At 43.1% G+C, this 23,922-nt stretch overlaps 1 protein-coding gene and 1 long non-coding RNA gene across 2 annotated transcripts in view; one reads left to right on the top strand and one right to left on the bottom strand.

Annotated features, from left to right (window-relative positions):
• The window catches only part of LOC147613044 (exportin-2-like), a 33,341-nt gene extending 19,463 nt beyond the window's left edge, over window positions 1–13,878 (top strand). Inside the window, exon 3 of the mRNA XM_086782340.1 lies at window positions 13,225–13,878. The gene's annotated coding sequence lies outside the window, so the exon portion shown is untranslated. The remainder of the gene's footprint in view (window positions 1–13,224) is intronic.
• On the bottom strand, window positions 11,078–11,590 carry LOC147613045 (uncharacterized). The gene is made up of 2 exons (XR_015263342.1): window positions 11,190–11,590; window positions 11,078–11,157 (listed from the first exon to the last, which is right to left on the bottom strand). It is a non-coding gene; the product is annotated as an uncharacterized LOC147613045 (long non-coding RNA).
• Window positions 13,879–23,922: the final 10,044 nt, after the last annotated feature.

Raw genomic sequence — 23,922 nt, 5'->3', positions numbered from 1 at the left:
AGAAGAGGGCTGTCCATGACCAGCCTTGCTAGAGTGTTGTCCTCCATGCTTAAAGCTCTTTGCTTTACCCTTATCCTTGGCTGTAAATGCCTTTTCTCCACCACGGTTGCTCGATAAGTTTGCTCTTGTTTGCTCTTCCTGCAAGAGTAAACCCACGAGCTCTTCAAAAGTGACGTGATCACCACCTCCTCTCATTGAGAGGTCGAGAGAGGTGTGAAAGCCCAAGTAGGAAGGCGGTAAAGAATGAAGAGTGTTGGTGACCATCTGTCTGTCTGGGATAACCTCATCAATGTTGAGCAATTGTTCCTGCAAATCTTTCACTTTGGTGAGATGATCTGCCATAGAGTCACCCTCATCCATAGAAAGAAGATCCAATTGCCTCTTCAAGTAGGCAACTCTTGCCTCGTTGCGTACCTGATACATTGCTTCCAATGTGTCCCATGCAAGCTTCGATGTCTTGCATGAACGAATGTGCGGAATAATAGTCCTTTTCATTGAAAGGGCTATCAATGACAGGCCTGTGCATCTCTAGAGTCCCATCTCTTCTGCTCTTGTGTGGGAGCAGGATCTACATCAGGAGCTCTTTGAGCACCTTCCCTTTGAGGCGTGGCTGGTTGTATGGTAAGTGGGCGTGTGTCATCACCACACACGATGTCCCAAAGCCCTTTGGCTACCAGCAAATTACGAATCATAAAACTCCAGAGGGAGTAGTTAGATCCATCCAGCTTGTCCTCTTGGGTGAGCACACCAAATACATCTGTAGCATTCTGTGCCATGTCAACAAAGTATAACTGCAAGCAAACCAAGCACCAATGTGCACTGCTAGGCAACCAAATGTCCTGTGCAAATGTATGCCTGCAAACCAAAGCAAGTGTAAATCTGCACCAAATTGTCCAATTACACACAATGTGTATACATACGCGACAAATCGCAGCTCTAATGCCCAATTACATACTCCAATCAGAAAATCCCTAATTTTTATGCACTCCAATCGCTTCGATGTGCATCTAATTGGCCAATTTTCACAAAAGCTCCAAATTTCTGCAAGTGAGAGGTTCAATTTGCTGATTTTGACCTCAATTTCAAAAACCCCCAAATTGCAGGCAAAGCAAAATGTCCAATTTTTTTCAATGTCCTGAAATTGGTAAATTCCCCAAATTGGACCTGCAATTTTTCTATGAATTTGATTTGCAGAGAAGTGTCTGCTAAATCTGCATATGACCTGCACTGGAATGGTTGCAAAATCTTGTATTTGTATTTGACCCGAAATGTGTATAGAGAAATACCTTCCTGCAAGAGCAGCAGGCTTGGAGCAGTCAGTGGAATTGAGGGAGCCAGCAGGCTGGCCAAGTCGTTGCAGTTGGAGAATGAACGTTGTTGGCCAAGTCGTTGCAGGTGGAGAAGGCGGGTGCGTGTACCGGGCAGCAAGATGGAGGCGTGAGAGTGTCGAGGAGCTGCAGGTGGAACCAGGTGCGTGTAGCTGGCAGCCAAGTGAGCGTAGGCGAGCTGGAGTCGGCTAGGCGAGCAGGCGTGCTGGAGTCGCTAGGCGAGCAGGCGTGCTGGAGTCGCTAGTGATGAGTCAGGCGGAGGCGGCAGCCGTGGGCCAGCACGAAGGGCGCAGGGAGCGTTGGGCGCGAACGGAGGCACGTGGTGCGTGGAGTTGTCGGCGGAGGGTGGATGGATGGCCAGAACGGAACTTCGAAGGTGCGACAGAGCGGAATGACGAGCGAGCGAGTCGCTGATCGGTCGGACCGGCGGGTCGAGACGGCCTGAACGGAGACGCCGGAACGGCAGGAGCGACGGGATGCGTCGGCCGGCGGCTGCTGGGACGGAGCGTAGGCGGGCCTGGGCGGCGGCAGAACCGGGCGCTGGCTGGAGATGGAAGAGTCGCCCGCGAGCTGGGCGGTGGTGGTGGGCTCCCCACTAGTGCCGCCCGTTTCTGGCGGCCGGATGGTGGAGCAGCGATGGAAGCCACGGACGGACGGCGACGGAAAAGCTCAGCGTCGACGGATAAATGCAGGCGACGGACGGAACGTCTGTTTTCGACGAAATTTCGCAGGATTTCTTCCAGCTGCAGATTTCCAGAGCCAGCTCCCAGCTCCTAGCTCTGATACCAAATGTTGGGTGTTGGACTCACACACTCACACACACAAACCTGCACATTAGGGTTAGGTGCAGGGTAGAGAAGCTCACACATAGAAATGAGAGAGAGAGAGAGAGAGAGCCAAAAGTGTGGTATCCACAAAATGCAAGTCAACCCTTGCATGTGTGTCACATCCATATAATATAGAAGTACAAAATATTATATGTTAGAGTGTCCTTTCACACTTGATGTCCAAGGGAAAAAACCACATGGGAAAAAAGTGCCCTTGGTTAAGCCCTGTTCACACATAGCACTACCATAAGTGAGCATATGCCTACACTTAAATCTCCCAGTTTATCAACTTGATACTGGACATTGACTCCTTGTCCCCAACGGATGAACTCCATGTCTTCGTTGAAGGTCTTGATTCCACACTGCGTGCCGATGTTTAGAAATAGTCTTGTTGATTTTGCTGATGCCATACGTTACGTTGAGCGCGTTGCAGACATTAATTCTTGAAATTCGATCTCTTTTGGTCGAGCTAATGGCTTTCAAAAAGCTACTGGGTCTCGTATGAACCGAGATAGTCGAAGAGAATCTTTTGGCACTTCTACCTCTCGGCCTAATCCCCAATGGAATAATTCTCAACACTCGTCGATCAGAAGGATCGTCCTCTTTTGAGTCCCGACGTCCTCAGTCCTTCCAACCACGTAGTGCGGATCGTAGACGGGACCAAGGACATGACTAATCTGGCAATCCTTGTCCTTCCACTGTCCCTTCTAGACAGGATCAACAAAAGACAGGATTGTGCACAATTTGCAATGGACCTCATCGTTGGTTTGAGTGTCCCAAAAGATCAATCCATCGACAGAATTCTAATGTTGAACCCTCCACTTCCGAGGAGAAACCCCCAGTTGTTGACAAAGGAGAGCGTGTGGTTAATCACCATGCTATATTGCACATGCTTCGGTGATCACCGCCATTGCCACAACTCGATCTGCCTCTTCATCTCGTTGCCCCAGCGGTCTACTCAGGTTTTGGTTCTTTAAGGTTCTATTTCCAATCACCCTATTCATGTGCTCATCGACAGTGGGTGTTCTCATAACTTTGTGGGAACCACCTTGATCCAGAGATTGAAGATTCGGACTTCTCAAAGTGCTGTTATTTATGAAGTAGAGCTTGTTGATGGTTCCACATCCTTGTGTAACATCGTTGCCAAACACCTCTCCTTTCGAATTCAGCATTATCGTGACAAATTGGATTTCCAAGTCATGACTTTGGCACATTATGATATGATTCTTGGTCAAGAATGGTTGTATCAATATGATACCCTGATCAGTTTTTGGAACCATTCCATACAATTTGCTCAAAATGATACGCTTGTGGTACTTGAAGGCATCCGAGACCAATCCTTTAAAACTTGCGGCGGTGCCCGAGGGACTAGGGTCTTTGACACACTTGTTGATACCATCAATGCATCTTAAAACATTTAAACATGGCCACAGCCTTAACATATCTATCATCACTTTGCATAAAACATAAAAGCTGGACAAAACATCCACAAATGCTGAAAATGGAGCTTGCACATGTGACACCGCATAGAGGCCGGAATGGGCCGACCCCCTCCCCTCCTTGGAGTATTTTATTATCCAAGGAGTAAAATATCATGTACAAGCTTTGAGGGTCTTGCTCTCCCCACGGGAGATACCGGATTATCCATATACAAATGCCATAACACGGCCCAACACGAGGCAACCAAGCCGGAACAAAGGCTGTAGAAATGCCGAGCCAATAATATAATCCATATACCTCCGTGTGGGTACTGATTCTTCCCCAAAAACCACGGGTCTTCATGCAATAGAGTTGGTACAGAGTACAACGCTCCATTCAGTCGATACAACAGGTACAATGGTTGGTACAGTCGGTATAGTGGTTGGTACAGTAGGTACAACGAGTATAAATGCTGGTATAGTAGGTACAATTGCTGGTATAGCAGGTACAGTGGTTGGTACAACAAGTACAAAAGCTGGTACAACCGGTATAATGGTTGGTACAGTCGGTACAATGGTTGGTACAATAGGTACAACAAGTACAAGGATTGATACAGCCAAGACACAGTGGTTGGTACAGTAGGTACAAGGGCTGATACAACAAGTACAATGGCTAGAAATCATAATAAATGATTAATTACCCTTGCCTTCAGTATTTCTTCGCGATGGAAGCCTCCAAAACAATTCCCAACAACCGGTATACTTCATGGGCAGCCTTCAAGAGAGAGTAGCTATCATTAGGGTAGCCTGTAAGGCTAGTGTGCAGCAAGAGAGTCTCTATTAATAAAGAGAGTACTCCAATTTATAGATTTGGGGCTCCCATGAGTGAAAATGGAAGAGAATGCTATGATGACAAGTGGAGAGCCACACAATAGCTGGAGTGATAAGTGTGAGGCCACTTGTCTCACTTTGATCCACTTTTTGACAACTGTGAGGCCACTTGTCTCACTTTGATTCACTTTCTTGCACATGTCCCAATCTAAGAGATGGGTCCTTATAAACTTTATCTCTAAAAATATCCCAACTGGTAGACATTGTGTCATAGACACTTTGCCAACTCTTGGTATCTGCTCAATTCCAGATGTAATGACGCGAACAAAATTTCCATCGGAGTCGGGCCAAAAATAGCAACGCTTCTAAATTTTAGGGAGTGTGGTCCTTTGTATTCTAGGATAATCTCCTATTTCCAAGGTTGTATTTTCCAAACATTTAGACATCCTGGAGTCCACTAGACCCCTTTCATATTGGGAAATGTGTAAGTTGGTGACACCCTCTATATACCAACCCTTTCAGCTCTTTAAGCAAAACGGTGGGTCCGCAAGAGTGGTTGTTTCTCAGTACTTTTAATGGTTTATTCAGCCAATGATTCTCTCGAGGATATGGATACGAAGATGATGTACCTCAAGCAACCTTTCTCTGCTCCATACTTGGATCTTTTTCCTCGGGAGCTTCTTGCGGTTCTCCCACCTCGGCGACCAGTCGACCATGCTATTGATCTCCTTCTTGGCAGTGCTCCACCTACTCGTGCTCCATATTGAGTTTCTTTTACGGAATCTCAGGAGATACAGTGACAACTAACTGAACTTTTGGAGAAAGGACATATTCGACCAAGCAAAAGCTCTAAGCTCTTTTGGAGCTCCAGTACTTTTGGTGAAAAAGAAGGATAAGTCTATGCATCTTTGCATCGAATATCGTGCTCTTAATAAGTTGACTATCAAGAATAAGTATCCTCTTTCGCACATTGATGCAAAGGTTTTCTCCAAAATTGATCTTAAGTCTGGATATCATCAGATTCGCATTCGCGAAGGTGATGAATATAAGACAGTTTTTCACACAAAATATGGTCATTACGAGTACGTGGTCATGCCATTCGGTTTAATCAATGCCCTTGCAACATTTATGAGCTTTATGGATGATCTTTTTCGTCCTTTTTTGGACAACTTTGTTATTATCTATCTTGACGACATCCTGGTGTTCAGTCGTAATATGGAAGAACACAAGACACATCTTAAGATCGTCTTCCAAGTGCTTCCAAGTGCTTCGTGACAATGCTCTTTACATTAATCCAAGCAAAAGTGAATTCTTCAAAACATCCTTGGAGTACTTCGGACATGTTGTTTCAGTAGACGGTATTTTTGTGGATCCGAAGAAAATACAGGTTATTGTCAATTGGCCAACTCCCACAAACATCCATGATGTTCGTTCTTTCTTGGGACTTGCCAACTTCTATCACACAAAGGTTCATTGATTTTCAGAAATAGCTGCTCCTCTCATAGAACTTTTAAAGTCCGCTCCTGCATTCCAGTGGACTAAAGCAGCAACACAAGCTTTTGAAAGATTAAAGACAGCTTTGACCACAACTCCTGTAATGGCTATTCCTAACCCTACTCTCACTTCTGTTTATACGGATGCTTTCGATATTGCCACTGGTGCTGTCTTGATGCAACAAGGACGTGCTATTGCATTTGACAGTCATAAGCACTCTGCAATTCAAGTAAGATACCTAGTATATGACAAGGAATTTTTGGCTATTGTTCATACCTATCTTGCATGGAAACATTCTTTCCTTGGTGCGGATTCAGTGGTGAAAACAAATCATCATTCTTTGAAATACATCTTCACGTAGCCAGTTATGAATGCGAGGCAAGCGCGTTGGGTCGAATTCTTAGTCAATTTTCATATGACAATTGAGTATGTTCTTGGTCTTACTAATGTGGTTGCGGATGCCCTCAGTCATATGCCGCCAACTTCGGTCTTGGCTATTTCTACAGTTGAAATGGATATACCTCAAAGTTTCTCAAGGATCGTTATTCAAAGAATCGCGATTTTAAAAATGCATTTCGAATTCTCAATTCTCAGAATGCAACTCCTTCCGAATTAAAGATTTATGGAGCATATACATTAGTGGATGGTTTATTATATTATCAGGATTGTATTTGTGTACCTCATGATACTCATGTTCGAAGAGTCTTGGTGGTGAAAGAACTTCACGAGGTTACTTATGTTGCACACCCAGGCATCAACAAGACATATCGTCTTTTGACGGCTACATACTATTGGCCTCAAATGAAGCAAGATGTTATTAACTTTGTCATAGCATGTCTTTCGTGCCAACGTATGAAAGCTAGCAGACAAGTTCCAGTTGGTCTTCTTCAACCACTTTCAGTTCCCAATGAACGTTGGGAAAGTATTAGTCTGGATTTTATCACTTCATTGCTACGTTCTTCTAAAGGCAATACACAGATTCTTGTGGTGGTTGACAAATTTTCTAAGATGGCACATTTTATTCCGTGCAAGAAAGCAGCCCAGGCTTCGGATATTGCAATACTGTTCATACAGTATATCTTTAAACTTCATGGGTTACCAAAATCTATAGTTTCTGATCGAGATCCAAAATTTACAGGACATTTTTGGATTTCGATATTGAAGTCTCTTGGTACAAATTTACTCTTTAGCTCTGCTTATCATCCATAGACATTTTTGGATTTTGATATTGAAGTCTTTTGGTACAAATTCACTCTTTAGCTCTGCTTATCATCCATAGACAGATGGACAAACGGAACGAGTTAATCAGATTCTGGAAGAAATACTGCGTCATTATGTTGAGTCTCGATTAGCTTCATGGGAAGAATATTTACCTTTGGTGGAATTTGCTTATAATAATTCTTATCATTCAGCTATTGGAATGACACCTTTTCAAGTAGCTTATGGCCATACTTCTCTTGTTCTACATAACATTGTCCTTATATTTGATTCGTTGGAGGGGTTGCAGAGGCACCGAGATGCATTACAAGCCTTTTGTGAGGACTGGGACCTCATTATGAACCTTGGTAAGACCAAGGTTATGATCTTTAACACTACCCCATAGTGGATAGGTAAATATGCACAGCAGTTTACTTACAAGTGGGAGCCCGTGGCTATGCAACCTTGGGCTAACTAGAGAGGCAGTGCTCACAGATACAGTTCCAGGAGCTGAGGACGAAACTATGGTTATTTGACACGCTAGTCATACCTACACTATTGTATGGAGCTCCCATCTGGGAGCCTAGCCTATACCACAAGAGGAGATGTAGGGGGAACCAAGATCTTGGAGTTTGTGAAAGATAGGTTGGCTAAAGCGTAGGAGGCCATATGTACCTAACACTAATCCTCGAGATTAGGTCCTTATTTGGTTAGGGTTGGGGAGCCTTGGGATTAGGGGAAGGCCGCATACAAGTTGCAGGTGGCTAGGCCCGCTAGGGTTCATTATTATTCATAATCCATGGTTGCCAGCTATTTATAGTTGGATTGTTATTTATAGCGGCAGTAGTCACTATATAAGTGACTCAACGTTATTGTGATTCATTCTGTCATAGCATGTGGTTGGTCTGTGCTTGGACGAGACTCCCACCATGGACATGGTGGTTCACAAGCGGTCTTGCCAAAGGTCTCTTAGGACAAGCTCTAGTGGTATGTTGACTGGCTTGGCCTATGGGGAGTGGAACCCTAACCCTTGGCTCGGGGGAGATTCTTGATGGAATCTATGGTTGGGAGGTGAGTTTGCTTGCACCTTTCGACATGTGCTAACCTTGTGTGTTTAGCTTGTGTATCATGTGATCCTATGGGGGCTTTACACCTAGGCAGCCACTTTTAGGGCACATGGGCTGGCTTGGACAGCCACCCATAGGGTGCCGCATGGCTGGACATACAGCCACCTCAGGGCTGGCTGGGCTGCCCCCTTTGCCTCATGCACAACCAGGGGCTTTGCACCCACTCTTGATTGCTCAAGTTTTGCTGTGCACACACCAGCCCATTCTCATGCCATGCATACAAGCTTTTTGGCTCCCTTGTCTAGGAACATAAGCACAGATTCAAGGCTTATCAAAAGCTAGCCGAGGCGAGATCGTGGTTACCATGCAATAGAGATACTAAAGCTTGCATACAAGTGCTTTTCCCCTTCTGTCAATTCCTTGCGCATCCATGCCAAGGATTCATGGCTTTTCTTGCCAAAAGCAACTTGGTGAAGGGATTGACTTGTGCACTTCCCGCATTAGTCTTGGCCTCTGGCATGTGCCTGTTAGACTCTCGTCCATGCCAGTGTGTAGGCAATAGCAATGAGCACACAACTTGGGCCATGCTATTGCTGAACTTGGTGTCTAATCATGTTTGTAAGTATATATTGATGCATATTTTGAACATTTCATGATTGTATATATGCTTATTCTACTTTTTTTTTTTGAAGCTTGAACCCTCCTTTTATATGTACGTTTCAAAAAGGTATGAAATGGTTTAGAAACGCGTTTTTTGAAATGCTTGGTTATTATGGCCACATGCATCATGACTCAGAAGCAGATCATTCTCGGTGGTGATCATGTCACATGCATTAGGTCTTCAGGCTTCGACATAGGTGTCTTGAATAATGAGGTGCTATGCAAGGTAGATTAGGTGAGCTACAGGCCTTTGGTATTGGTGCTCCATTGTGATGGGAGATAAGCCAAACATGCAATTCCTTTATTTCAGGTGGGAATTAGTTCAAACGGGCCGGCACAATAGTAAGTCTGATATGGATGCAGTTGGATTATATATCATCTCCAGAGGGTCTACATCACCTTTTCATGCTTGCACTGGTCATTTTATGACACCTTGCATTGGCATATATTTAGTAGATATTATTTAGGCACTTTATAGCATTTTATGCTACTGGACAGTTGTCGGCTTGCTTCAGTTGGCCGACCAGCTCTTTGGAGGGATATATAAGGGTGCTCACCCTTTTCCTCAGTTTTCATCTCATTCTTGCATATCTGAGGAAGGGAGGGTGGGAAAAGAGAAATAGAGAAAGCAAATCTCTCAAGAACCCTGTCCTCGGTACCTAGAAGAGAGCTTTAGCCTCCAACAGCAAAAACACAGCAATTCAGTCTCACCTGTAGTTCCGCATTTGGCTCTGATACCATGAAAGAAAGAGCATCACAGGTTGTAGGCCCAAAGCACAAACTGTAGAAGGCTGGCAACAGTTGATTATTGCTGAAAATGAGCACGAGGGAAGCCTGTAGGTGCTTACAAGCATAAGAGACTGTTGCTACAACCAATGACCTTTCTTCTTCCTCTCTTCTTGTTGTGCACAGCTTGAGAGGAGGCTATTTGTTTTTTTTTACAGTCCTCTTTCCTTAGAGAAGGTTTCTTGTTAGAGGACACGTGCTGCTCCTTCTCCCGTTGATACTCCAGCTCCTTCATTGCTTGGATCCCCTTCTCCCGCTCCCTAGGTGGTTCCTTTTCCCAATCTTTCTTCTTTGAGTTTCTCTCATCCAAGTCTTACTCCCACCCCTATCCATATACCATCCTACAATCCTCCCCAAGTCAGTGACTCCATGAAGCTTACAGCAACCAACTATCATACGTGGTCTTTCTACACTCAGTTATTGCTGGAAGGAGCCGGTGTGTGGATGGCTATTTCCACACGTCACTTGGTGGACCCTGCTTTGAGAAGGATATTGGATGCTCGGGCTCGTCTTATCATCATCCATTGCATGACTCCATCTATACAGGTAGAGTTTGTCTCTACTCGGAGTAATGCTCATCAGATGTGGACAAAGATCTAGAGGAGGTATGGGAGAGTTTCGACAGTGAAGATTGCCAAATTGGAGTCAGATCTGGAGAAGCTTACAATCAATGAGTCAAATAACTTGATTGAGAAGATTGAAGAGTTCATCTTAATCAAGCTGCAGCTTGAGGAGTACAGGAGCACCATCAACAATCCCATCCATAAACTTCTTGGTAAATTGCATGCTTCCTTTGATTCTTTTAAGGATAATATTTATTTTTGTGATCCTCTCCTCCCTTTTGAGGAAGTCGTGAGTTATCTCCACGACAAGTGCTTGCTTCGCGGAAAAGACAAGTTGGAGTTTGCTTTTGTTGCCTCTGACAAGAGCAAAGGCAAAGGCGGAAAAGGGACCTCCAACAACAACAAAAACAAAGGCAAAGGCAAGGGTGAACAGGATTCAAAGGAGTCCAAGGACAAAAGCAATGAATGTGATTACTGTGGTAGAACATGTCATATTGAGGCTCGCTACTTTGCTTGTCGTGATGACTCTTGAGCAACCAAAGCCAAGTATAAAGTCCAGGATACTTTCAAAGCATCTGACAAGGACAACACCAAAGACGAGAGCAAGGACAGCTCCATTCTCAGCAGGTTGTCAGGAGACTACCTCAGCTCAGGTCTCTTTCACACATTTGCTCATCTTGTGTGATGGGCAAGCATCATTGAGATGCGTTTTCAAAAGAGGCCACTCATCGAGCAACTCGAAGATTGGAGCTTATACATGTAGATCTTGCGGACCCACGGAGGTTGAGTCTCTTGGAGGGGCTCGATATTTTCTTCTTCTTGTGGATGATTTCACTCGCAAAGACTGGGTATGTTTTTTTGCTCGCAAGTTAGATGCTTTTGCCAGTTTCAGGACTTGGATCACAATGGTGGAAAATCTGTCTTGGGGTACAATTTCTTTTCTCCGGATTGATAATGGTGGCGAGTTTATACTGTTTGATAACTTCCTTGCATCGAAGGGCATTCACCGATAGACCACAGTTCCTTACACCCAGCAGAATGGAGTTGTGGAACGGAAGAACCGGATTGTAAAAGAGATGGCTCGTTCTTTGTTGGATCATGCAGGTCTCCCTCTTGCTTTTTGGGGTGAAGCTGTGGCTACCTTAGTTTATCACATTACCCGCTCTCTCACAAAAGCGGTTGAGGGGATGACTCCGGAGGAGGCTTTTGCAAGACACAAGCCTTCTGTTTCTCATCTATGTGTTTTTGGTTGTGTTGCTTATGTGCATTGTGCATGTCCCATATTAGAAGAGGACCACACTCGCATCGAAGTTAAAGAAGATGATCTTCACAAGCTATAGTCTGAGATCCAAAAGGCATCGCTTTTGGGATCCGGAGGTCGATGACATCATTGTTTTCTGTGATGCTCGGTTTGATGAGAGCTTGTTTGGTATTGACTCCTCTCCACTTGATGCATCTACAAATTTTTTGGATGATCCATTCTCGGCGGATGTTAGTGATCTTATACCTCTTCCACATCTAGCTCCTCCTCCTCCACCTCCTCCCGCTCTGCAATTCCTGTGCTAGCTGCTCCTTTACAGCCACTAGTTCCTATTGCACCAGCTTCTACAGCTCCCGGTCCCTCTATGAGTCCTGCTTTGACTCCAGGATTACCCCCCACCAGTGCTTATTTCATCACCTCTCCGAGCAACATTGGATGAGTCCTTTTTACAACTGGATCTTCTTCTTCTTCACACTTTGAGAGGAAGGTTGGCCTACCTCGGTGGGTTCAGCAACACTTTAGAGATTCTAGTCTCACTAATGCACAGCTCCATAACCAGATCTCTACCACCACCCTTGGACCTCGCTGTTCATCTCAAGCATCCACATCTCATCACACAGTGAATTGTACTCTCATGAGTTCTCTACAAGAGATCGATGAGCCTGAGAGTCCAGAGGAGGCTCTTTCACAGCCGTAGTGGCGGCAAGCCATGGAAGCAAAGATGTCCTCTATTGAGAGGAATCACACTTGGGTCTTTGGTGCCACGGCCTTTACATCGTCGCGTGATTGGTGTGAAATGGATTTTCAAAGTCAAGTTTCATGCAGATGGTACTTTGGGTAACTACAGAGCTTGCCTTGATGCTCGAGGATATGCTCAGAAGACAGGTGAAGACTTTGATGAGACATTTGCAAACTCCTACAGCCAGGTATACTACCATCAGGGTTGTTTTGGCTCTGGCTGCACACTTCGGACTTCTTCGGACTTCTTCGGCTGGCCTACTGTTCTACCAAGGACAATGTGGTTGATCTTTTCACCAAACCACTTCCGAGAGCTACTTTGGAGGTGTTACTCCAGCGTGCTGGTATTGGACCGCCCCTCTGGCGTTGAAGAGGAGGTGTTGGATTATATATCATCTCCAGAGGGTCTACATCACCTTTTCATGCTTGTACTGGTCATTTTATAAGACCCCACATTGGCATATTTAGCAAATATTATTTAGGCATTTTCTACCATTTTTAGGCATTTTATGCTACAGGACAGCTGTTGGCCTGCTACAGCTGGCCGACCAGCTCTCTAGAGGGATATATAAGGGTGCTCACCCTTCCCCTCAGTTTTCATCTCATTCTTGCATATCTTCTGGAGGTCATTGGCTGTAGCAACAGTCTCTTATGCTTGTAAAAGCACCTATGGGCTTCCCTCGTGCTCATTTTCAGCAATAATCAACTGTTTCCAGCCTTCTACAGTTTGTGCTTTGGGCCTACAACCTATGATCCTCTTTCTTTCAGATGCAACCTTTATGACCCCACCTCATGCAGTTGACTGGCCAGATTTTGCAGCCTATGAAGAGGGGGACCTTCACCCTTCATTTGTACGTCCTTCCCTACACTAGTTCCTCAGCATCTGACCAGCAGAGAAGACAATCCCTTCCCTGCCACCCACCAATCAAACCCAACTGAGAGTCTCAGGCTGGAGCTTTATACTATGTTAAAAATATATATAGCACATTTGTTACTGTGTTTTGAAGCGCTGAACTGAAAGGGATCACACTAACTGCCTGGTGGATGTATGCAGATGGCTAACTGGTTTTTCTGAAGGGTATTGGTTCTGCAGTTCAGTACTATGAGTCGAGTATGGGGTTGTGCCTGACAGTTGAGCAAGCTGTTGTGCCTGATACACTAGATTTTACATTTTGATTCCAGGAGCCATGTACCTTGACAGGCTATGTTTTGATTCCAGGAGCCATGTAAGAAAGGCTTCCTGTTCAAACAGGACCGAAGCCAAGCATTCCTTTTTGGAGATGTGTCATCTAAATTTACGAGGCCCCTCTTCTTTTATGCATATATGATGAAAGAAAAGCCATCTCTTGCAAGCAGATGCAGTCATGCTTCATGCGTGCAAGAGTGATCACCCAAATTCATGTAGTGGAGACTCCTGCCTTGATGCCCCGCTTGCGTCAGTTGTTTGTCTGCAAATTATAATGAATTGCATTCTTAGCCTGAAATGTTGTTGTGCATGCTTTTAAAGATCTCATCCTTTTTGGGAATTGCTTGCTTTGGATGTGAAGAATGCCCACCAGAACAAAATTGCACTGAAAGTGTTCTAATCCTGGTTTTGCTCTGAATACATTCTTGAACTCTTGGCTTTGAACTTAATCTTGTTCATTGTACAATGTATGGTGCTACCCTGTATCTTTGGTCACTACTACTAAATGCACCTTTTGATAGCTTTGAATGTGTTTTGACAATGAACATTAATGTCCAGCACATACTCTTTTTGGAAAAAATGTTCGCTTTAATTGCTTACTGTGTGGATGTGCTTAATGATTTTTGTTGTGGGGTTGGACCTTCATTTATTAAGAGCTTTTTGTAAGACAGCTATATCGATGCCTATTAAAGGCCTTTGAGTTAAAGAGGTTGTACAAGTGATTTATGAGTAGTTTGACTGTCAAAACATGAAAATAAAAAACCGAAATATCCCAAAAACGAGGTCCACATATACAAGCAATTGGGTATTACATGGACACCCATTCATCCGATTGGAGAAAATCAAAGACAATGATCATTTGTGTTTGGAACTCATGCTTTTTTTGTGGTCTTGCCTTTGAGCCATAAATGCAACTCTAGCCACTATTACTAGTCTAAGCAAGTATGTACAAGTGGTTCTTACTGTTGACATTGAACTCATATGGTAAGGCAGCTTTATATGTTCCAACACCTCTTACAAAACATAGGTCCCGATTCGAGTGGGTAAGATGTCAAAGTGTCTTATGTTAAGACAAGTGGGCAAAATCATGTTAACTAGCAAAGTGGTCAATATACTCCCCTTCCTAATTGTGACTACATTCTTGCATCACCTAGGTTAGTAATGAAGCTTCTATCAGGTTGGAAAGGTGTGGATGGTCCAGATACGCTGTGAAGTTAGGATGTGAGGTTAAGTGGTAGATTCGGGACCTATCTGCAATTGAATATAGGGCATGTTTATCATAATCTTTGGGTAGCTGTACTAGTAGGTAGCTTGTCGAGGGTAACAAGAAAAGTATATATAATGTAGAAGTTCTTGATGCGAGGCCTACTTCTCTTATGGAAGTGGCTTGAGTCCTTCAAAATCAAGTGGTTGGTAGAAGCGGCCCATGCCCTTTGATTGGCAAAATTAGCGTTAGGACCACCATTGAATGATTCACATTGGTGGTGGATGGCAGTTAGGACCTTTGTGGCGGATGGCAGATAGGACCTTTGTGGTGCGATATGATATTATTCTTCTCACATATTGATGCTTAGAGATTGGGCTTCTTTGTGGCTAATACATCGGTCAGGGCAAGGTTGTGTTTGTGTTGAGTCAGAACCAAAGCAAAGGTTCTATGCTTTGAAGCTCTTTGGAGGCACCTCCAAGGTTGATGGTTATCAAGGCGATGGGTCATACCATGGGCCAGGATTTTGCATCCGCCATGGTCTCCCTATCCAGAGATATACTTATTAGAGATTGGGCTTCTTCATGACTAATATGTTAGGGCCAAGGTGAGGTTGTGTTTGTGTTGAATTGGGTTAAAGCAAAGGTTGTATGCTTTGAAGCTCTTTTTGGAAGTATCTAGAAGGTTGATAGTTATTAAGGTGATGGGTCATACTATGTGCCATGCTTGCACGCCCCTTATCTAGAGATGTACCTACAGGGTTGTCATTCACAAGGACATAGGTGCGTGTGTTCGTGCGTGCTATGAGGTATAAGGTGTAGAAAAAAAAATTAATGCCCTTAGTGTAATATATAGGTGACATACATGAGCAACGGGTGGAAGGTGTGTCCCATGTGTGTACTCTTGCATCTTGAAGATTTCTCCAACTCTACTTTATTTGACTCTCTTTAACTTTGCTTTCTTCGACTCTCTTTACTACATTCACCCTTTTCTTGGAGTCAAGGTATGGAGATGTTGATATGTGGTAGTGGGATCAAGGTTTGGCGGGTTACAGTCTAGAGAGACAAGGTTTGGGGAGTCAAGGTCTAGAGATGCTGATGTATGGCAGTGGAATTTGTCCATAGCTTCAATGGAGCTTGGTGGCCTCACTTGCTCGGTTGATGTGGCGTTATGGAGCACTTGGGGATTGAGGTTGTGTGGATCAGTAATTGTTATGGCCGAAGAGGAGACCACGGGAGGTTCTTGCGAATTTAGATTTAGGTGATGGGTTGTACTATGGGCCATGCTTGCACCCACCATGGTCCCCCTATGTACCTAGACGACTGTTGTGAGGCTTAGTGTAGGTGCTTGAGATATACAGCGATAAAAAATAATTGGAAGGCAAAACTCAAGACTGCAGTGTGCACATAAGAAAAAGGGTGAAAAGAGTGCACAGGAAAAAGGGTGAAAAGAGTGCACAGGCAAAAGGTTAGGAGGGCTGATACTTGATACAAAGCCAGAGACAAAAATCTAACACGTAAATCTGCATAGTAGAAGGGCATAACCCAGAGAAGAAGGGCAAGAAAAAGAGAAAACGACCCAAAAAAGAAGACAACCACAACAAGGACACAGGGTAGACCTAATAAGAGCCTTGTCCCACCTTCGTGCATGATTTTAACAGTGCAATGGAAGCAATCGTGTCCCACGCTCAAATATTTTCTTTGTTTTTTTATAGAATATCTTTTTAGTTAAAAAAGCAATGGAAAATTTAGGAAATTTTGAAAAAATAGGTGCCTACATCCAAGGAGCGTTCTTCCTCTCCGCAATACTAGGTTTTTTTAAAATGAATTTTACTAGCACTTCAAAAAGTTTCCATTATTACGGAGGCAACTTGAAAATTTCTTTACTTATTGAATACCTTTGCGCTACAAATGTTGCTAATGCTTGGTGGCACGGGGCTCTAAACACAAGAGAAGCATGTCAACCACACCAAGTAGAACTTGAAGAAGTGAGATCAACAAGAAAAGGCAGCAAGAGAAAAGCCAATATGAAGTAGTCGCCATGGGCGTAAGGCAAGGTCAAAGCGAAGGGGAGAGCCGGGAAGAGAAGATAAGACTTGCACATGCAAGTTTCTAGAGGCTGTGCATGTGCGAACGTATATATCTAGAGGGTGTACATGTGTGTTGGGTGTGTTTTAAGTGTGCGCACATGATTTTGTGCATGCGTATAGAGGGGGGTGTGAGCATATGGGTGTGGGTGTGTTTTGTGTGCGTGCAAGTGTATGCGTGGATTTTGTTGTTTCTTTGTTTTGTTTAAGTTTTCAAGTTTTCTATTATTCTCAAATTTTTTTTTTGTACAATTAGTAGAAGGTGCTACCTTTCATATGTACAAATGGTTTAAGGCTTCTAGCTTACCTTGTAAGCTCAATGTGAGCAAAGGCGAAAAACTGCTTGCCCATCCACATCAAAAGCTTTTTCCATCACCATTGTTGGCTTTGCTAGTGCATTTGATTGAGCTTTGTCCTTCCAAATCTATATGGTGAGTTGGTGTACACTGGATGTTATGGTGTGGACCATGGTCATCACTTAGAGCCTTGAGATTTCTTGGTTCTCCCAAATGAAGTGTGTGCACGGCTCCCTTGGGTTTTGGCACCATGAGTTGCTCTTCTCTTGAAAGGAAACATGGTTAGGTATAAGGCCCCCTGCACACGGGCGAGGTGTTACCTTTTGCTACTTGGTGTCAACCCATAGACTCTTCCAACTTCTCCGAAGAGATGGTGTTTGCTTATGAATCGAGCTGGGGATGCCATGAGTCTTCATTCCTACTTAAACCTTGGGGATGGCATCAAAGGCATAGCTTTAGGTATCCACTTCATCTTTAATTTAGTGTTAGATGCCTTGGCTGTAGAGGCTTGTGGTGCAATTTTTATTGACTTCAGATCCCAATTCATAGAAGCCTTGCTTCTAGTAGCTTGGAAGTGTTCCAATAGAATGTTAGCATCTGTTAAGCTGTGACTGAGGTTCGAGGTTGCCGTCGCTGAATCTCTTTGGTTTAGGAGAATGCAGTGTGGTTCGTGAGGTTTTTGGGACCTAGATGGAAGGGTTTCCCTCATAGGAGCCTTGAGCTTCTAACATTTCCACGGAGATCCTGTGAGGCTTGGTTTGTCGGCTAAACTCCTTTTCTTGGGGCATATGCTTGCTCGATTTCGTTCATGGGTTAGTTTCTTACTAAACGGTGGCTGTTAAGGTATTCTTGAGTACCCACTCCTTTTTAGTGACCTTGAATGTTCGTTTAAGAATTTGTAAAAGAAAATTATTAAAAACTTAAGACATCCGAGGACAAGAAAGCTTTGATGCATGCTATGTCCGTTTCTTACTAAACGGTGGCTGTTAAGGTATTCTTGAGTACCCACTCCTTTTTAGTGACCTTGAATGTTCGTTTAAGAATTTGTAAAAGAAAATTATTAAAAACTTAAGACATCCGAGGACAAGAAAGCTTTGAGGCATGCTATGTCTCACCGGAAATAGTCATGCTCACTTGGTTCATACTCACTCGGAGGTGGGCTTAGACAACGTGTTAGGGATGCACACTGCGCCCTAGGAGGTGATGGCTTTGAAAATGAAGTTATTGGCCATTCATGTCGGAGAAAATGTTATGGTGACTATGATGACCCATGGAAGGCCAAATTTCCCCTTCCATTGAGTCCTCCATGTGGGCTTGTTTTATTCATTCCTTTTTTCCAACCTGAGGTTGGGTTACTTTGAGTTTCCTGGGGAGGTCTGCTTAATCAATGGGATTCTTTCCTTTGGGAAAAGTTTGTTTCAGTGGGAGATTGCTTGTTGTCTCTACTAGGGTGGTAGCTTCGAAGCTCTCTTCCAAACCATTATTGATAGTTATGACATCATTGTCCTTGACAATTTCTCGTGTGCTATGTTTTTACATATGCTTGTTAAAGTCTTCTTCTTTTGGACCTTTGGTTCTACTTCATTATCCTTTTTGTTAAATTTGCAGCAATGTGATGAGCTATGGTGGATCAAATGCAAGACGAGATTAGACAATGATCAAGATGAGATTAGTGAGAAATTAATTGATAGGTTAATGTAGGCATGGATAATCAAAAACCTGCAAATTCTCATTAGGCCAATGTCTCAATTTATAGAGTTTACATCCGAGCATCTAATCCCACTGATCTCTCCTTGATTCACTCCACCTCTTTTGCTTGATTCTCTCCACCTCTTCACTTTTCCCAGAATATCTCCACACATCCTAAATCTTCTCATGCTACCCTTTATTCTCTCCTAGTAGATACCTCTCACCTTTTCACTGCTTCTCACTTATTTACAGATTCTCTTTTACAGCCTCTTGCTAAGGGCTTGTTCCCGCACACACCCATTCACTCCACCTCTTTTGCTTGATTCTCTCCACCTCTTCACTTTTCCCAGAATATCTCCACATCCTAAATCTTCTCATGCTACCCTTTATTCTCTTCACTTTTCCCAGAATATCTCCACACATCCTAAATCTTCTCATGCTACCCTTTATTCTCTCCTAGTAGATACCTCTCACCTTTTCACTGCTTCTCACCTCTTTTGCTTGATTCTCTCCACCTCTTCACTTTTCCCAGAATATCTCCACACATCGGGCTTGTTCCCGCACACACCCATTCACTTATATATTTCAACACCTTCTCTCAAGTGAATAATCCTAGCACACATGGACCCTATACTAAGTTTCCCTCTTACTTGGTAACCCGCGACCAGTGCCTCAAGTCCCTAAACTCATAGTCCTTGACACACTCTCTCTCTATGTGTCCAAGGCTACTAGAAGTGCTCGTGACCTTGATTAAAGTGCTCACACATACATCTACCACATGGCCTACATCATCAGTGGCTCAGAGGTGGTTTTACTCTATTGGGGCAGGTTACATTGGGTTGTGGGGTTTCTCTCTCTCTCTCTCTCTCTCTCTAAGAAAAGATGATCTGACTCCACTTCTTTTTAGGAGTCTCCAACCATGAAGTTTGCTGGTGTCATTCCTTCTCCACTTCTTTTTAGGAGTCTCCAACCATGAAGTTTGCTGGTGTCATTCCTTCTCCACTGGGTTTGCTGTAGCAGTGAAAATCCTCCTCGGGTGAAGAATGCTTTTTCCTCTCCAGCTGTTGAGTCCAGCCATTTCTTCTCTTTGACCTTGGTCTCTTACTCTAGTAGAGCTCCTTCTAACTCATGTAGCTTCAATCATTCTTTAAGGTTGCTACAATGTTTTCATATTCACCTTTGTCCACACTCTTCAGAAGCACTGCTAATGCCTCATTATCCTCTACCTTCTTGCCAATGGGGGCTGCCAGTTGTTGCTTAATGTTTTTGTATTTGTTCAAGTGTGTGATTAAAGGTTCACTTTCTTTCATATCCAGTTTGTAGAATTGCATTAATAGATTTATCTTTGATTTTTTTGCTTGAGTGCCAAATAATTTATTGAGTTCATTCCATGCATCTTTTGCCCATTATATCCCTGTGATGTGGTGAATGATTTCATCATTTAAACTAAGTGCGATGAGTCCTAATGCTTTCTCATTCTTCCTGCTCTTCCACTCATTTTTTCCACTCACCTCTGGGCATTCATCTCTTCCCTCAACTAGCCCCCACAGATTTTTCCTCATGAGCAAATACATGGTTTTTGTTTGCCATGTATAAAACTGCTCCCCATTAAATTTGGCTATCTCTTGTGCCGTGCTCATGATGATGTGAAGGGGGTCTTACCTCTTGATCCAATTTCAAGATTCAAGGGTAGTGTCTACCCTTTTACAACTCAATCTGGTGTTTAGGTGATGATTACCAGATTTATCAGCATAAATTCACTAAAAATTACATAAATCCAAGGGTAACAAATCTGTACTGAATGGTTGGAGTATCAAACCATCTCCAAATTGTAATATGAAGTTATAGGGATCTGTATCAAATACCCAATGGTAAATTTGAACCTTCAATTGCATCAAAATACAGTGATTAGTGTTGATTAATCATTGATTAGCAAAATAATTACCTATTTTGTGTGCAGAAAACAGAGTGTGCGGGGAGGCCAGATCTAGGGCCTTAGAGTTCAAATGAGCTCAACTCCTTTCAAAGCTATCAATAGCAATTAGTCTAGTAGAGGATTAAGCTAAGAAATAAAATATTTGACCAAACATTGAATGCTTAATCTCTATTTTACCAAAGTCACTTGCAGATTTGATGCAAAGCTTGATGCCACTTCTCCTTGAGGAATTTTAGAAATCTGACATCACCAACATGTAGAGCACTCTTGAAAACCTGTGGGGCCAAGAGGAATTAGACCAATTTCTTTTGTGGAGGAGTAGATCTGCAGATTTCTTTAAAAAAATGACACTTGAAAAATCGCAATTTGCAACTGCTTCTCTCAGCGGTTTGGCGATTTGACTTGATGGGCTAAAGCGTGGGTAGCTTGGCTAGATGTGGCTAAGTGGGTTTGGGCTAATGTTATGGCAAGAGGGAGATAAAGCCCCTCCACCAGCTGGGGGTACATAGGTTAATTGAAAAAGAGCTAAAAATTTGATTATTTCTTAATCCTAAAATTAACTAGGTAATTAGCAAGATAATGAGCTCATAAATTTGATGGATTCTAAGCTAGGCTCTGATACTATTAAATTTGCCGCAATGTGATGAGCTATGGTGTATCAAATGCAAGAATCAACATCATTAACAAAGAGATTAGATGATGATTAAGATGAGATTAGTGAGCAATTAACTGATAGCTTAATGTAGGCATGGATAATCAAAAACCAGCAAATTCTCATTAGGCCAATGCCTCAATTTATAGAGTTTACATCCAAGCATCTAATCCCACTTATCTCTCCTTGATTCACTCCACCTCTTTTGCTTGATTCTCTCCACCTCTTCACTTTTCCCAGAATATCTCCACACATCCTAAATCTTCCCATTCTACCCTTTATTCTCTCCCAGTAGATACCTCTCACCTTTTCACTGCTTCTCACTCATTTACAGATTCTCTTTTATAGCGTCTTACTAAGGACTTGTTCCCGCACACACCTATTTACTTGTATATTTCAACACTTTTTAGGGGCTACTGTTGCTTTTAGGGCTTGCATGTCAGGCTCTTTTGCTATTGTCTTTGAGGTTGAAGCCGAGCTTTCTACTTATGCTACCTTGGATGTTTCCTTTGCTCGTCTTAGTTTGGAGCCTTGTGATGGCATTAAGGGAGACTATAAGCCTTTTTTATCACTATTGGGACAATCCTTGAAAGCATGTTCGCATCCAAACTTGTGACATGTGCCTTTGTATGACATTAAAGTTTGGCATTGGATTCAGGGAGAAAGTTGGGGTGGTGCAACGGCTTTATGAGGGCACTCAATAACACAATGCTATTTTAACGATGCTGTTATGAGAAGATGGTGATAGTAAAGCTAAGGAGGACCTTGCAGGTGAGATGTTAGCCTACAAAAAAGAATCGACATAAGATTTTGAAACCTCAAGTGGATAGTGGAGTTTGCCACAAAAAAATGAGACCTTAGTGTCTAAAAGTTATATGTAGAGAGGAAATTCTAATGACAACATGTGAGAAATAAGGAGAAAAAAAGCCACACCGAAAATAAAAGAGAAAAGCCAAGCACACTAGGAAAAAGGTGGAGATAAAGATGGATGAAGAAACGATGATAAAAAATGACCGAAAGGCAAAACCCAAGACTGTGCAGTGTGCACATAATAAAAACGGTGAAAAGAGTGCACAGAAAAAAAGTGTGCAAAGGCCGAGACTCGAGAGGAAGCTAGAGACAAAAGGCCAACAAGTAAATCTGCACAATAGAAGGGCAAAACCCAGAGAAGAAGCACAAGAAAAATAGAAAATGACACACAAAAGAAGACAGCCACAACCAAGACACAATTTAGACCTAATAAAAGCCCTGTCCCACCTCCCTCCATGATTCTAGCCGTGCAATGCAAGTAATCGTCCCCACGCTCAAATATTTTCTTTGCTTTTTTATAGAATATAAATTTAGTTGAAAAATAAATGCCAAATTTAGAAAATTTTGGAAAAACAAGCACCTACATTAAGGAGAGTTCTTCCTCTCCACAATACTGGGTTTTTCCAGAATTTTAGTCGTGCTTCCAAAAGTTTCGATCATTACGGAGGCAACTTGTAAATTTCTTTAGTTAGTTAATACACATTTGTGCTGCAAATGGTGCTAATGTTTGGTGGGACGAGGCTCTAAACACAAGAGAAGGATGCCAACCACACCAAGTATGACTTGTAGAAGTGAGATCAACAAAAAAGACAACAACATAAAGGCCAATAAGAAGTAGCCGCCATGGGTAGAAGGCAAGGTCAAAAGCGAAGAGGAGAACCGGGAGGTGAAGTGAGATCAACAAAAAAGACAACAACAAAAAGGCCAATAAGAAGTAGCCGCCATGGGTAGAAGGCAAGGTCAAAAGCGAAGAGGAGAACTGGGATGTGAAGATAAGACCCACACATGCAAATTTCTAGAGGCTGTGCATGTGCGGATGTATATATCTAGAGAGTGTACAGGTGTATTGGGTGCGTTTTATGTGTGTGCACATGCTTTTGTGCGGATAGAGGGGGTGTGGGCACATGCGGGTATGTGTGTTTTGTGTGCGTTCAAGTGCATGCATGGATTCTTGTTGTTTCTTTGTTTTGTTTCATTTTTCAGGTTTTTTATTATTCTAAAAATTTGTGTTTGTACAATTGGTAGAAGGTGCTAGGTTACATATGTGCAAATGTTTTAAGGCTTTTGGCTTACCATGTAAGCTCACTGTGTGAAAAGGCGAAAAATTTCTTGCCCATCAACATTGAAAGCTTTTTCCATCACCATCATTGGCTTTGATAGTGCACTTGATTGAGTTTTGTCCTTCCAGTTCCATAGGGTGAACTGGTTGCTTGGTTCTCCCACTGAAGTGTGTGCATGGCTCCCTTGGGGTTTCGGCACCATGGGTTTCTCTTCTCTTAAAAGGAAATATGGTTAGGTATAAGGCCCCTTGAACATGGGTGAGGTATTTTCTGTTTGGTGTCCACAGACTCTTCCAACTTCTCCGAAGAGATGGTGTATGCTTATGAATTGAGCTGGGGATAGCACACCTCTTCATTCCTACTTAAACCTTGGGGATGGCATCAGAGGCATAGCTTTATGTCTCCACTTCATGTATAATTTAGTGTTCGATGATGGCGTGGTTGTAAACGCTCGTGGTGTATGCTTATGAATCGAGCTGGGGATAGCACACCTCTTCATTCCTACTTAAACCTTGGGATGGTGTCAGAGGCATAGCTTTATGTCTCCACTTCATGTATAATTTAGTGTTCGATGATGGCGTGGCTGTAAACGCTCGTGGTGCAAATGGGGGTA

Source organism: Cibotium barometz, chromosome 44 (assembly GCF_041138505.1).
Source record: "Cibotium barometz isolate CiBa-2024 chromosome 44, ASM4113850v1, whole genome shotgun sequence".
NCBI lineage: Eukaryota > Viridiplantae > Streptophyta > Polypodiopsida > Cyatheales > Cibotiaceae > Cibotium > Cibotium barometz.
This window is presented reverse-complemented; position numbering and strand designations above follow the sequence as displayed.